The 17,602-nt window shown below is 28.2% G+C and overlaps 1 pseudogene; it reads left to right on the plus strand.

Annotated features, from left to right (window-relative positions):
• The first annotated feature begins 8,551 nt into the window (after window positions 1-8,551).
• On the plus strand, window positions 8,552-9,581 carry LOC112692458 (annotated as a pseudogene).
• The last annotated feature ends 8,021 nt before the right edge of the window (window positions 9,582-17,602 follow it).

Genomic DNA, 17,602 nt, shown 5'->3' on the forward strand with positions numbered 1-17,602 from the left:
AGCCCATTTAAGGTTAAATTTTTATTTATTTATTTATATATTAATTTACGAGTGTTAACCATTAAATAACTTAATTTTTATTTAAATTTAATTTTTATTGATTACTATAACGATAAACGTGTTCGAAATATTAATAATGTTAATAGAATTCCATCATAGGCGCAACTAAGGGGAGGGGCTTGGGTGGGCTTAGCCCACCCAGTTTTGTCCGTAGCCCATTCAGTTTCACTACAGAATAAAACATCAACTCTTGGTTTTTCTAAAAATGTAATTTTTGGTGTAATTACGACATTTGAAACTCTAAGATCTGAAGATGAATTTAAGAAAATATGGGAATAAATAAAAATATTTGCTGAAAAAAATGACATGTGGTTACAAACTCCATTAACTGGTGTATATATTTTGTGATTTTGATAATTTGTTTTATGTTTTTTAACCTAAATAATACATACAAAATATAGGATCAAAGCATCGCAAAAGAGAGTCAATTAGCCTTCATGACTATGTATTAACAAATACCATGGTGGCAGAAAATGATTCATATTGGTCATTAGCAAATTATGTAGAAAATTATTGGAAAACTTTTACATATTTTTTTATTATGGACAGTGTTATTTTCAAACTTAAATATAGGTTTTCTGATGAAAGCTTGGCTATGGCCAGTTCGGTTGTAGTTAATTTTGTAAATTAGATACAACCGATTCAATGAAGTTTGTTGATCATTAGGTAATCATTTGTTAATCATTAGGTAGGATCATCATAAGGTAATTTGGTAATATGTATATAAATACATTTTAATCATATAAGAGATTAATGGTAACTAATTAATTAACTAATTATAATAATTATAACTATAGGAATTAATACATATTTCAAAGAGTAGCTTAGAAGCAGAAATTAGAGTAGCATTTAACCTTTAAATAGTAAAAAAAAAAAGATTTAATGATTTAATCAAAATAAATGATGTCAAAGAAGTCGAAAAACAAATATTTCCAAACCTTTCTAAACTTTTACAAGTGGCTTTATCTATTCTTATAAATTCAAACACCTGTGAAAGGTCGTTCTCTCAAATAAAACATTGGCTTTGATCTTCTATGGCCCATGATCGATTTACAAATTTATCTATTTTAAATATAAAGAGAGATGTAACCAACAAATTAGACGAAAATGAAATTGTAAATAAGTTTGCTGAAAAAAATAGAAAAATATTGTTAATTTAACTAAGCTTTATAATAAAAATTTAATAGCTATGAACTGTATATTTAATTGATTATAAATGTATATCCTTCTTATTCGTGTTTATTTAGGTAGCTAGTCTGTAAGTAGTAAGTGACTAGAGAAGTGACAACATTTTTTTTCGAAATAAACTATTAACGACTATAGGTAAGGTTGTAAGGACTTCTAATTCATATAAATATAAATGTTAATGTTGATAATCAATATTGGGGGTGTGGGGACGAAGCCCCCACGGGTCACTGGTATCATTAAAATTCAGCCCACCCAGAAATTGAACTCTAGTTGCGCCTATGAATTCCATCAGTACTTATCGCAGTTGAACCGTATGACTAAATTATATAAAAACTAATTCGACATTTTTACATGGAAATGTTTTATAGAACATTGATATGAAAAAAAAAACTATAGATAGATAACAATAACTTTTGATTGAAATAATAGTAAATTTATATTTAAATCCATTCTCACTACATTTTACAGTCGATAATTATATTTAGTATTATACGAGTATATACCTACACACTGGACTTTTATCTGTGGTGTAGATAAGGGTTAGTAGGGAATTCCAACCCTCTCTCCTTTACCAAAATCAGATATAAATATTTATTAGGTACCTAAATATATCAACCTCCCTCCATAATAAGATTTATCTACGCTACTTAATTTTATAAAGTATATAATGGTATTACAAACTATGACAACGCGTCAACTAATTTTAAATTTTAACATTGTTTTATTTATACCATTAATTAATAAAATTAGTACCGTTACTAAAATATTAGTTTTTAATTGTATTATTTGTTGAAAAATGTATAACATTCGAAATTATCGAAACCATTTAATTTAAAATGATAAAAAAACAGAATCCACATACGAGTATTATAGTGTTTTATTTATTTAAAGTTTTAATTTTAAACGACATTTAAAGTTGTTAACTCGTGTATTAGTTACGTGAGTATTATTAATATATTAAACCAATATATTGTTACTAATTTCTTAAATCAACAGCATATCACTACTTACTATTATGATATCACTCTACTTATATATGTTATTTTATTGTATAATATATTATTATATATAATTATACGCCGCGTTATCAAAACATTTAACGGATAAAATGTTCAAAGTAAATTTGTGTGTACGTTGCTTCTAAATTAGACTAGACGCTGTATTATGTGTAATTATGGGGTTAGAAGCTTAAATACGATTTGCGCTGCTGGAACGTAGTAAACGTATTTTAATTACATAAAATTAAGACCACCTAGTTTAGAAATTAATTCGTTTATTGTTGTTGTCGTCGTTGTTATTATTTTTGCATGGTTATTTGGTTTAACAGTAATAATTCATTTTGAACAATAGTTGGCGCGTTAAATCGATTAGGATCAAAGTATTATGTATTATGTACACTACGTACGTAACATTAGACATATCGTTTAGAGGTATTACATTCGTGTAGACCTCACGGCGGGTAATTTGTTTTTGCGAGTATCAGGAAAACATCATCGTTGTAAAAATCAATTTGTCATCCCCTCAACCTCAAATCGCTACAACATCCAATTGTACTCTTGATTGCAGGATATGTGTCGCTACCGCATGTTATGTGTATCGGAATCGGTTTCGTACGGAAATATAAATTAATATGGTGACGAACACCGATGTTTGCCACTATGCGTTATATCATCAGCGATTTTTTTTCTTTTTTAATAATATCAAAACTATTAAAATTTTTTATCGTTTTGTACATTATTGCTCTTCGGTGTTGCAATTATTTTTAATATATGCGTATATAAAAATATCTGAAAATCAAAATTGGTATTTATTATTATTATTATTATCATAACGATGTGACCACGTCGACTGCCACCGAGCCGCTGTTGTACGCAGTGTAACACTCGATATCGTCATACCATTATAGTCGGCCGAGGTGGCTTTTATTAATCAATAACCGTTGTGGGAGTCATTATGTTCCGACTGACAAAAAAGTCGTTTTGATTTGGATACAACGAGTGCACAACGCGCGGGCTGCCGATTATACTCATATATACCCGTGGACGGTAAACGGCTGCGGCGGTACCGTTGGCGACGGGAGAGGATCGTTAAAAATGATTGAAGTTTGGCTGTTTAACGGAACGAAAGTTTTACCCTTAGCCGGCAACGGTTTGATATACCTACTCGGGGCACGGACGCGACGGGGGTATGCGAAATGAAAATAAAACCAAAGAAACGGACAATATATATTATGAAATACGAAGGGAGTAGATAAAAATAAAAAGTAAAACAACCGAACGCTAAACCGTATAAGCGCAATATTATACGCTTGATGTCACGGGGTGAACACTGTGTATACTGTTAGTGTTTGTGTGCGTGTGTGTAAAATTTCATGTGCACAACGTACGTACGCGCGTAAATAAATGCGCACATTTTATCATGTGAATTAAATAGAATATTTTCGGATCGAAGAACCTTCGAGAAAAGTTTATATAAGCCCGTCGCGCATTACGACAATGATGTCGACGACGTTTAATCTGGAAATCGTTCTGTGCTGCTGTAATGTGTGTGCGAGCGTATATACGATACGTGTTCGAGTGGGATTAAAGGGTTGTGTTCACGTTAACTGAGCGCTCGGCTGATGCTGCGGTAGCCAGTTCGGTGGAAAAGTATTATATTGTTCGACGCGACATCCTCAACGGCGGCGGTTATCTCTGCAGAAAGTCACGCTCTACTTAACCGCTAAAGTTCTGCGGACCGACAATAAACGATATGGATGTTCTTGTGAACGTTTCGACCCGATCCGGATGGCTATACACGTGCACGTACATATATATCAATAATAATTATATATATATATGTGTACGTTACTATATGCGTTGGAAGTTTATCGGAAACTAAATACGAATTATAGATGTATCGATGAGCTGCTGTACGCGAAAACACCGTTACATCACTGGATGCACCCACCAAACATTAATGAGTACATTTTTTAGGTTAGCGAAAAAAAAAACTTCAATATCATATCGTTACGAAGATAGTTTAATATATTCAAATGGTTCAATGATGTAGGGCACGAAACAAATACTCGAATAAATATTCATTACCGAAATGGTATCCAGGATTTCGTTAAAAATTTATTAATTAATTTACGACGTGGTTTCACATCTACATCGCGATAATCGTGATACATACGAGTACGTAATCGATTGGTTTACAGACGTCTTACAGATACAGAATGTATTTTATTTTAATATTTTATGTTTTTTATACATATATTAAAATCATATAAAATATATTTAATTATATCTTATATACTATATTTATAAGTCATGCTGAAACCACCATACCGATTTACACGCACGTATTTGAATGTCTGTACATTCAAAGAGTATCATAAAATTAACGCGCGTGTATTCGGTAGTATAATAACTGTTGTCCGAGAACATTTCATCAGCTCGTTTTCGCTTGCGACGAAATCTTTGATCTTTGCATGACTTTGTAATGTCTTTCGCGGATACTAGTAAGAGATACAAAAATAATAAAATTTATAATTTTTTCCCAAATATTACGATCAACGTGTGTGCAACATGCATATAGGCTCTTGTTCGTAAGTATTTAAGTATTGAAATAAACAACATTGAATTTATGGTGTCCAATGAATATTTACATCAATTATTGTATAAATAATAATATAATATAATATAATATAATAAAAATATATATATATAAAAAATATAAAAATATAATATAATAATATATATATATATATATATATATATATAAATTTATTTATTTATTTTTATTAAAAGCTTCTAGTATAAAACTATAATAGCTCAACGATTACAAATACTAATAAATAAATATTTTATATTTTAAAGCTAGCATCCAAAATAAAAGAGATTATATTTTTTATAGCAGTTTCAGATTTAGTGTACAGAATGGAGTGGAGATTAAAACAGATTTTGAGATTTTTAAGAGAATTTAGAAAGATTTGGTGTTCAGCCTGAAGATCAGGATAATCAAATAAAATATGTGAAAGGTCACAGATAAATTAATTTAAATGAAGTGTGTAGAAAAGAGAGTCATTTAGGCTGAGTTTAAATGAGTGACTAAGTAATAGGTTAGGTAACCAATATATGATCTATGTAGATGTAATTTATTAAACCATATTTTATTTAGGACATTCGGAGTAATATTTCTATATGTCGAGGCGAAATTCAATTTTATTCCAGTGGGAGGACCATGAATTGGAAGTATATATTTTTATCAAAGGGTTAACATCAGACTGGGGAAGTTGAATAAAAGAAGAGCAGATCATATTATTTGTGGATTTGGCAATATCGTTACCAAATATCCCAGTATAATTAGCCCTTTCAGGCCCACTACTATAAATACTTAAAATTGTATGGTTTCTTTTTCTAATATTACAATATAGAGCTCAAATAAGATAAAAATTTTTTTTTTTTTTATTTTCATGAAAAGCTCTAAGTTTTCCAGACCTGATGCCATGTGGCATCATTGGGAACATAGGGGTACTCATTTTATACTTTTCAAAAAATAACTTTATTTCTTATAAAATATTAAAACATCACATTTTAACAATTCATCACATTAAAATATTTAAAACATAATATTAATATAAAAAAGTAAATGGTATTTAAGGTAATGGAAAAAAAAATATTAACCTTTTCATAAAATAAAAACATAACTTTGTTGTACATGTATAATAATAAAAATAACAATATCAATTAATAGTAGCTTATTGTTACTATTACATACAATTACATACTATTACAATACATTTCAGCATTATTCAAATCTATATACTCTGTAATTTCAGCAATATGTTGAGTAATAATTTGTTCTTCATCATCATTAAAATCTTCTATATCAGACATATCTCCTCTAAGGAGGTTTTCTATTTCAGCATCATTTAGAGCCATAGTATAAATGTACTGAAAAAAATGAAAGTAATATTTGCACAATAAAATATATACTCGTATAGAACCAATGATGCTAATTGGAATCATCAAATAACATTCTCGTAACAGCCAAAATAACAATAACACAATTAAACTAAAGACATTTTTAGAATAATCTGTGTATTTTACATAAGAAAAAGTAATTGCAAGCATAATAAAATATAAATTACTTACCGAAAATTGAGGAAATAAATTTAAAAGTATTTCCCGTCGTAACGGTTGAAAAAATTTGACAACAACAGATAATAACATTATCAATGATCACGTTATCGTTAAAACAGTGATACCAATGGATAGAACACAAAATTTCCTATAAGAATTGATTCCATATGGAATCATTGGGCTCATCATAAAAATAAGAAAAAATACTAAATATTATGATTCCATATGGCATCACTGGGTCTGAAAGGGTTAGGAATCCAAATGAAGTGAATATTATAATTTAATTGATTTAAAGAGAAAACAAGTGACCTAATGCGAAGAACAAGTAGCGATAGACGAGAATTGAGTGGGTTAGAGTTTAAAGTATGAAGGCGAACCATAGAGTCAGAGGATATTAAATAATTATTCGGAGCAAAATTGGAAATTAGTGTTAAGGCTTCAATAATGGCAGAGCACACCGCCGAAAATTAAGAAGATGAAGGAAGTAGATTATTTGTAAAATTAATATGCAACTCCGAAATATAAAAAGCATAGCCGGCAGAAAGGAGAAACAGTGATACATATATATAAACAACGATGTAATTCGAAAAATGATTACTAAGAAAATTGAAAAAGCTACATTAACCGAAGAATGAGACATTTCTTTAAGATCCATAAAGGACAAATTTGAAAATTGATTTTCAGAATAAACACAAAGAGAAAAAATAAGAGAATCATAGGATTGTTCGTAAAGGGAGGGAGTTTAGGTGAATAGATTATGTATGGTTAAAAATTTGAGGCCGAATTAGCAATAATGGAAAATACTGATATAAATTTAGAAACGTACCGCCAATTAAGATATAAAAAGTAGTATATATCGAATATTTGGTGATAGCGATTTTAAGAGAAATCTGCCAGCAAACAATCGGCATCTGACATTAAATAGTGGGCAAATGAATTCAACTTCAATCTTTGGACAGGGAGTAGATCTTAAATATCCCAAGATGATTCTGAAACATGCGGTTTGGAGTTTATTCATTTTTTTCCAATTAGAATAGGAAGCTGAACCAAAAATAAAGCACCCATAATCAAGTTTGGAGCATAAAATAGATAAGTAAGTAGATAAAAGACTTAAAGGATGGGAGCCCCACCAAGTACCAGATATAGTTCTGAGGAAATTTGACCATTAGAAAGCGAATGCCATGAATGATGTAATATGTGGTACTCAACGAAGTTTAGGGTCCAGAGTGATACCTACATAAGTGACATTAGAGACAAAATTAATAATATTATTATATTTTTTAACGGAGGACAAAATTTTGTTTTATGTTTCTGGTATAAAAAAAATTATGATTTTCTTTCAAACTAGGAAAATTTTCTTGCTCGAGAAAGATATTGGAATTTAAAATTTCAGGAATTGGAGGCTGGCTTCTATCCACATCGGTATCATTTGGTAAATCCAATATAGTATTATTTAATAAAGACGTAGATATCAGGTTCATTAGAATGCTCCCCGTCGATAACCATTGAGCCGGCCGTGTTAGCAGTATTCAAAAATAAGGTATTATAATTAAAATCTGTACCTATTAGATGAAATTATTGATGAAGGGTTATCAATTATTTGTTGAAGACTTGGAGAGATTGGACTAGTAGCTTTTTTGAATGGCTTACCGTTTTTTCCGACCATCTAGAAATTGGAGCTTGTGGCAGAGCTATTGTTATATGCATATTTGATTTTGTTTGAGGAAAGGTTTTGGCCGGCACGAGTAGTGCCACCCAATAAAGACGATAGATCAGTTGTGCGCAACCAGGGGGTCGCCAATAATTTTACACCAAATGTAAAAGTTATATACTGTGTATTATTTTATAATTTTATACAAAATAAAATTATTTTGTACCGTCGATGGCTGTGTCAATCGTAATATTATGTCATATCTTAATGTTGTGATAACAAGCTCCATTGAATCACCAGTTATTTTTAAATTTAATTAAATCAGTAATTTTATTTAATCTCATGGTTATTATGAAATATTCCAATAGTTATGTACGAGCCGTTGAGTTAATCTTATTATTGTTTATAATTTTGTATAGTTTGTGATAATTATTTGTATTTTGTATTATTTTAAACTAATATTTTTAATATTTTATAATATATAAACTAAAACATCGATATTGATAAATTTTTAATTAAACGACCGATGAATAGTGATGATGAAAATGTAATAGAAACGAAAGTTCGTAAGGTATCAGAAATGTCGTCAGATTTAAATTCAGTCGAGAATGTTTGAACCAAAAATTTAATAAAGAGGACCGTAAATACCAAAACAGTTACATCAAGTTTGAATTCACTTTCGATATTGAAAAAGGTGAGCCAAAATGTATTATTTGCTTAGAAAAATTAGCTTCAAAAAGTATGAAGCCATCAAAGCTAAAATTACTTTTAGTAACTAAACATCCCCAATTCCAACATAAAAAAGAAGACTTTTTTAAAAGGTATGAAAATTCAATAAAAGTTCAAAAAAAATACTATGTGTAATTTTACTTCAGTATCTACAAAAGCTCTAGCTGCATCTTTAGAGGCTTCATATTTAATTGTAAAAACCAAAAAACTACACTCTATTGGAGAATATCTCGTTTTGCCAGCCGCTATAAAAATAGTATCAATTATGCATGGCGAATCATATACAAATTAATTAAAAACAATTTCCTTATCAAGAGATACTGTGTCATGTCGAATTGAAAATATGTCTGATAATATAAAATCAGAACTCCTAAATAGATTACGAGTAAATTATTTTGCAATGCAATTATATGAATCTACGGATGTAACTGATCTTGTTCAATTTCTTGTATATGTTGGATATATTTATAAAGAAAAAATTAAAGAAGACTTTTTATTTTGTCAACCATTAGACGTTCAACTGGAAATTATATTTTTGTTCTTACAAACAATTTTTTAGAAATTAATGAAATTCTCTAGTCAATGTGTGTGTCAATATGCACTGACGGTGCAGCTGCCCTTACTGATTCAAAAAAAGGTTTTAAAGCTAAAGTTCTAGAAGTGTCTTCAAATATAATGTTTAACCATTGTATGATTCATAAAGAAGCTTTAGCTTCCAAAAAACTTCAATCAGTGTTAATAAAGTACTCCTTAATACTATAAATGTATTACATTTTATAAAATCAAAGTCATTAAATTCCAGACTTTGTACTTATACTCTGCAATGAAATGGGTTCTAACCATGAAAAATTACTTCTTCGTACTAAAGTAAGGTGATTGTCTCGTGGTAAAATATTATCACGCCTTTTTGAACTCAGAGATGAAGCACGAATTTTTCTTCTGGAACGTAATAATAAACTTTCGGAACATTTTTTAGACGAGCAATGGCTTGCAATTCTGGGTTATCTTGCAGATATATTTGAAAATCTAAATTGTATAACTTTAAGCCTACAAGGGAAAATACTAATATTTTATTTTTTTTCTGATAAAATCAATGCTTTTAAAAATAAAATTCTTCTGTGGAGAAATTATACTGACGATGACAAATTTGAAATGTTTTCATATTTATCAGAATTCTTCAGTGATAATGATGTGGATATTAATATGATAAAAGAAATTATAACTGCTCATCTAATAAGTTTACAAACAAACTTTAATGCATGGTTTGAAGATTTTCCAGAAGAAAGTTTAGGCTGGACTAGAAACCCATTTCATTGTAATATCAATAAAATAAAATTAGGAAATTTAAAAATAAGCGAAAAACTTATTGACTTGTCATTAGATGAAAATGTACGTGTCAGATTTCAAGAAAATACATGTGATACATTTTGGATTTCCATCAAATCTGAATATCTGGAATTATTAAAATAAGCCATATTAATTTTATTACCTATTGCATCAACTTTTTATGTGAAACAGCATTTTCAACACTAACAATTATTAAAAACAAATATCGCTGCAGATTAAATGTTGAAGCTGATTTAAGAGTAGCAGTATCAAATATCAAACCAAACATAGAATCAATCATGTTAACACTGCAATCTCAGGTCTCTCATTAAAATAATTAAATAGTAATTTTATAATTTTAAAAATATTAAAATTTTTATTATCATTTTAATAATATATTTTTAATTTTAGATTTTAATAAAAAATTCAAATTTTATATTATTGTTTTTCATGTTTTTGATTAATTAAATTAAAGAAATATTAAAGTTGCCTAAAATTAACGATTTAATGTATATGAATAAATGTTTGTATACATTAAGACTATTAAGTAAATTTATATTATACATTTACATAATGTTGGTAGGAAGTGGGGTCGTATTATCAAAATAAATCATTTTGGGGGGGTCGTGAATCAAAAAAGATTGCACACCACTGATATAGATAACGCGCTAATCAATTAAGAGTCGATAACTCGAATAGAGATAATTTAATCAGAGAACGCAGAAAAACACGTCTGTACGCTAAGGCCGGGCTTACATTGGCGAGCGATGGGTGACAGCGTCAAGCGATGAGCGACTAGGAATTTCCTAAAATATATTTAACACATAGTTCCAAATGGAAGTGTTTATATTGGTCTTGAACGATTGGTGACAGCAACCGGCGATTCTCGAGCGATGTGATTAATATTAATCATGTTTAATTTTTGGTCATAATTTTAGAGCGATATGTACTTTATTTTCAAACGTGGAATAATTCACTTGTTTTAACTAATTTTATTAATTTAACTTTATTACAATTATTAAAATAAATTATGAGTCAGTATAATAAATTTACTTCTGGGCAAAAAGAAATGCTAATTTCCGAAGTTCAATTAAAACCGATTTTCAAAAAAAAATCGTTTAGCACAAGGTTTTTTAATAATATCGTTTGCTGAACTATACATGTTGATGATATATTGGAAAATGAGAAATTAATTTTGTTTAATAAAATATTTCAAATAACATCGCCTTAGTTAATCGCTACTAGATGTAAATGCTTTAATCGCTCATCGCTCATCACGCATCGCCAATCGTTCTTCGCTGTCGCCCGTTGCTCGCCAATGTGAACCTAACCTAAGACTGCATGGAGACGAATCAGTGGCGTACACGTAACTTTTGTATGGGGGGGGGATCAATTTCAAACAAATTATTATGGAAGGAAAATTTCTCAACCTAAGTACCTACACATTTAAATAATAAACGGGGCTTCATTTCAACTTTTAAAAGGGTGGGGCAACTGATTAAATTTGCCGACTTCATAATATTTAAAAATGTATGGTTAACTACATATTTAAATATTTAATATTTATGGACGATAGACTATCAATAAAATATTTTTTTGGGAAAAAAATATGTAAGAATAATGATGATAAATAAAGAACACGAAACGTTTCAATTTACCCAATTAAATAATAACATTAAAGATAGTAATTAATTAAATAAAATTTAAATTTATTTACTTATCCTGTAGGCCATAAGTTACCTATCAATAGGTTTAATGGAATAATAATATAAATCTAATTAAATAAATACTTATAATTTTATTATTTGTATGTTTGATAGTTTACAGAACTTATTTATAAAAACATAAAATTGTATTTTAAATATAATGTACCGTAGTTTGGGGTAAATAGAAACGATTTTAACGGTTTTTTTATAGATTATGAAGCTCAATTTTTATGGTATCGATATCACGAAAACTATTTTATAAAGATCACATACTCGTATATAGAAGTATATAATATACCAAAAATAGAGTTTATAAAGTTCGTGTAATAACAATTGTTATAAACTGGGGAGGAGCCAGTGTTTCCCAACTTTTAATGAACCGTGAACGTGTATTTAAAAGAGAATATTCTCTGATTTCCGAGTACAAAATAGTAAATAAAAATTTACTATTTACCGATTTTAGCAATTGATCATCGGACAAAGAATTGCCGACTTTTTAAAATTAGAGTGGGACATTTTCCATAGTTTGCCCCCCTCCCCCAAATGACACCCTTGATAATAAATAATAAAAGATATATACATATATATATAATGTGTCAAAATAATAATTTACAATAAATCCTTGCAATATTTTTTTGTTTCCTTATAATTTCCTTATATTAAAAGCACTATTTTATGCAATTTTAAAAATCCTATGGGGGGATCTGACCCTCCCCCCTCCCCATTGTATACGCCCCAGAGAAGAATGGCGAAATATATTGATTTAAAACTACATATTCGTTATGAAAATTATTTTTTTTTCTTGTTTTAGGTCTACCTTGTTATTTTTAATTGATTTATATTTACGTTGCGATTACGTGATGACTACAATATTCGCATTACAAGTACAATATTATTTTATTATGCATATGTGTAAATTATAAATTAATTATTGCATATTATTATTACAGTATATGTATACTGTTCGGTTAAAGCGAAAAACGTGTTTTAGCTATGGCTGTTTTTAAATTGGAACAAATTAATTTTTACGTGCAACGTTCATGCTATATCGTGAGAAAGGGATGACAATCAAACTACCCTGTTTTGTATTATAATATTGTACGTTGCGCATACATGAGTATTAATCCAATTTTGACATGTTCACTCGAGTGTGACATTGTAATATTATTTATAGAATTCAGTCAATTTGCTGAGTGATTTTGTTATTATTTCATAATTTAAATTCGAAAGAACAAATCTCCCAGCACAAATATAGCTATCACATACATGTATAGTATATTGGCGTTATAAAATAAAAAAGTATACTGACTTGGGTTTGAAAAAAAAATAGAAATCCACGCATTTATTGTTATATCTGTCACTGTAGTGACTATTGTTTAACGATTATTGTTATTACTGTGTATTATTTTTTGTTATAACGGACCTTGCTGTAATCGATTATACAGCGTAACCGATTTCTATAGTTTAATTGATTTTCATAGCTAATAATTCACAAAAAATCGAAAAACTTCATTGTTCTAAAAGTATATTTTATACAATATAATGATACACACAAAAATATATTTTAACGAAGAATGTACATCGTTCAACTAAAGTAAAATTATCTATAATGTAATATATTTTCCAACGTGTATTTTAAAATTATACTGCCTGTTATTTTGAGTTTTTAGCATTATTGCTTGGATATAATAATACAGTTTCGATATTAGAAAGTTTCCACGCGCTTTAAAATTGAAATGTTAGATATGTTTTTACTGGAGTCATTAATATGTCTATCGTATTGATAGTTAACATTTATTTTTGTAAGTAATTGAATTGTTGAATATTTATTTGAATTAAACTCTGTTTCGAAAAATAGAAAATGTAAAACATTATTTATCAGTAACACGCATTGCACACATTTTTTAGTTATGCTTCTGTGAGCGTGAAAATGAATGTAAATTAGTTTTCCCGACCAAAATGGAATCGACTGTAGCTCTTTTAGTCTTGTGAAATACAGTAAGCCCATGATTACGCACACTTGGATTTATGTGATTTTTAACGTTTAACAATCGATTTTCATGAAATAAATTGAAGATGAAACCGTAAAAATATAAACTATATTACGATGTATGTTCTTTAGCGAGGCTGGAGAAAATAATTGGATACTCAAACTGCAAAACAAAATGCCTGACGATATCTATGATAATATATATATACTATAGATGTACTCGTATACTCTTATGTATTAAGAAGTGTGGTTGGGATATTAAGATCTATATTGTAATAATATTGTTTGAAATGAAATGAAGAATAATTAATAGTGTATTTTTTTTTTTTTATACGTAGTGAAAAAACATTTTGTGAACTTCTACTTTGAAGACATTCTATACAATCACGCATATGGTTTAAACTTGGAATATTATTAAACAATTCGTTTTCCATTCTTTTGTCGGTTAACGTAAAAATTCTGAACATGATTCATGTGTATTATTTTAACACAATTTGATCGTGGCGTATCATAATAATAATAATAATAATAATAATAATAATAATAATAATAATGCATTATTAATTGTTATTCTGTTGGTGACATTAAATAAAAATAATAATAGAATAGTACAGTAACTATTCAATTTATACGATGGTCTCACGATTGACTAACAGCACACGTAAACACACAAAGTTAGTGACGACCGAAACGGTCCTTCTACGGTTAAGAGTTTTACCATACACGATTTTGAAAATATGTAAATTTATTAGATGCCTTTTTTACACGACAATATCCCACATTGTTATACAAAATGTCTGTAATTTAACATTTTATTATTTACCGACAAAAATATACAATCAAAATTGCTTACTATACAATTACTAGTTAAATTACCTGGCTTCCTTCAGGTGGTAGTATACCCAGAATATCAGAAGAACTTACACGTGAACAGGCTTCGTAAAATTGTTTATAGGAGAAACATTGATTTTTTAAATCCATACTCCTGCCATTTTCAAAAATTATCCTTGCGCTTTGTTTTATTATAATGGAAAAACAGACCTTGACGGAAAACTGTAGTTTTTTGAATTGAAAATGAAAATTTATTTTAAACACTAAGTTGTTAATTTTAAACTTATTACATTGCTTACTAAAACTAATACGATGTATTTAACTTACACGCAGTGGCGTATCGATATGGATAATCGAGAGGCGACCATTGTTATTTCAAACGCGTATGATTATCGTTTTAATCTATTGATTTATCTTATTTAGCAACATCCATAAACGGACATGGGGAGGTTAGTCCACCAAATATTTTTATATATGCCCCCCCCCCCAAAATCAAAACTTTGTTAGAAAGTTATTCGTTGTTTTTATAATTATCTGTTTGGTTTTTTTGAAAATCATAAAATAAGAAATAATAAAAAAACTATTTACAATAGCATTAACAATACCAATTACATAGTTTGGCTACTTGCGAAAGAAGTTTCGGTGCAATGAAAAAAATAAAACTTGGCTAAGGGTATCGTTGGTTCAAGATAGGTTCAGCGATCTTTCAGTACTATATATTGAAAAAATATATATCGAAAAATATAAAAAGTGATGATATTTTGAGTATCTTTGCTGATACAAATAGATATTTGTCATTAAAATAAAATATTAATTATTTTAAATAGGTATACGTTATTTAGTGTTTTTTTAATACAATTCAAACATATCTATATTTTTCTATATTTTTAATAGTAATAAGTTTTACTTGTACATGGGAAGGGGTGTGGGAGCGAAGTCCTTGCGGGTTATTTTACATTGAATTTTTATAGCCCCTCCAAAAATTCAACCAAATGTCCGCCTATGGTAACATCCTTCACATTTTTTATTCGTCAAGTATATGTTATATAAAGATTACTTCAGTTATCCGAATACACAATTTTTTTATTCACTTTTTATAAATTAAAATATTACGTTAATCCTACTTGAAATATATTTTAATGTCAGTGTAATACTTATAAATATTATATTATAGTATACAAACAAGAAAGAATAAAATTGAATTAAAGCATAAACAAAATGAAAATTTAATCCTATGATGTAATATCTAAATATTTTAATATTTATTTCTAATTAAAAGCTGCTAAAAATATTTATTTCATTATATATATATATATATATGATTGCTTAGAACATAAATCTTTATCACTTCAGTATCCGAGTGTACTGGATGATTCAATTCATTCAAAATACTTTGAAAAAATCTTTTTTCAAAATTTAAGTTAAAATAAATTTAATTAACATCTGACTAAGTTTATAGTTATTCTTGTTATTATTAGTCGAAGTAAAAATAACTTATTGTTTAGTTTTTTTAATGTGTGAAATAAATTAAGGTTAGAGGTATCTTAAGTACTGGAACTAAGGGGAGGCAAGTCTGTATGCTTGCCCCAGTCACTGTTATTATAAGGATGCTCTTAAGTTTATGAAAAATAAAAAAAATCATGTACATAAAATATGAATAAATTATAAAATATTTCTAACAAAAAAAAAAAAAATAAATAAAAAAAATAATAGGTACCTATTACAGTAGTATCGGTTTTACGGGGAAGGGGCCTACAACAATTTCAAATAGTTAATCTGCATGTCTGATTTTTCTTAACAATTTTCGTTTTTTTTTTTTTTTAAATAACTTTAATAATATCAATGTGTAATGACTATATATATATTTATATCTTAGTAAATATTTTATTGAATATAGAAGTGTTAATAAGTGTAAATATCTTTTTAGTTAGGTGTTCATTATATTTTACCGCACTATGTTTGAATGATAATTAACATTGTTGTAACTTTTGATTTTCGTATGTGATATTCTGAGGAAAATCTGAGGATATATAAAATTATCAAATTAATAATTAGTGATGAATAATAGTATAAATATTAAATAATTAATAAATACTGTTAAAACACAGAAATATAATATAAATTCATAGCTTATTATGTATAATTTTTATAATAATTCAGAATATTTTTTTTCTTGTTTTCGAAAAATAATAAAAAATCTGTTCACCTTTGGATTTTCAGCATGCAATAAAAAATCCAAAAAGTTTTTAATTTGGAAAGTAAGTTTAATCATTGTATTATTATTATTGTATTATTTACTATAGTTGTATCCAATATTGTTATTATTTTTTGATGAGAACACTTGAACAGTAGGATTAAATAATATTTTTACAAAAAGCAAGTGAATTTTTTTTTTTTTTTTGTACAACTAAAATAAAATAAACCCCTAATCAGAAAACATTATAATAATAACTGGAATTTTTACTTTGAAGGATATGATGCATTCACAATATTATTTTTACTCAATTTTAATGAATAATAACTATTAATTTATTCTGGAAAAGGAAGAACAATAATAATATGACGTAGGTACTACATCCCGCCAAAATAAAGTCATACTTAAAAAATGGTCAAAGTATTTAGTACATGATTAGTATGCATTTTTATGACCCTCCTCTTTGACCCTTTTTTCGCAAATTCAGTTTTCGTGTATACGGCATCACCCCATGTACCAACAGTTTTTATAAATTTCGTAAATCTAGTCCAGCCAAATTTCAGTATACAATAAGTTTAAGTTTGTTTAACCATTGGTGATGTCCAAAACCGTATTTTTAGGAAATCATTGAAAGTCACATCTCCTTCATAACAACTGTTTTGTACTACCTAAAACACACTTACTCATCGGTGTTCTATACTGATATTCTGATATTTCTAGATAATAATGGAGTTGGTTGGTTTTGCTTTCCACTTTAAAACATATACAAAACAGTATAAATTGCATGTACAGGGAATACTT

This window comes from Sipha flava, unplaced genomic scaffold (genome assembly GCF_003268045.1).
Source record: "Sipha flava isolate LNK unplaced genomic scaffold, YSA_version1 73_pilon_pilon, whole genome shotgun sequence".
Classification (NCBI taxonomy): domain Eukaryota; kingdom Metazoa; phylum Arthropoda; class Insecta; order Hemiptera; family Aphididae; genus Sipha; species Sipha flava.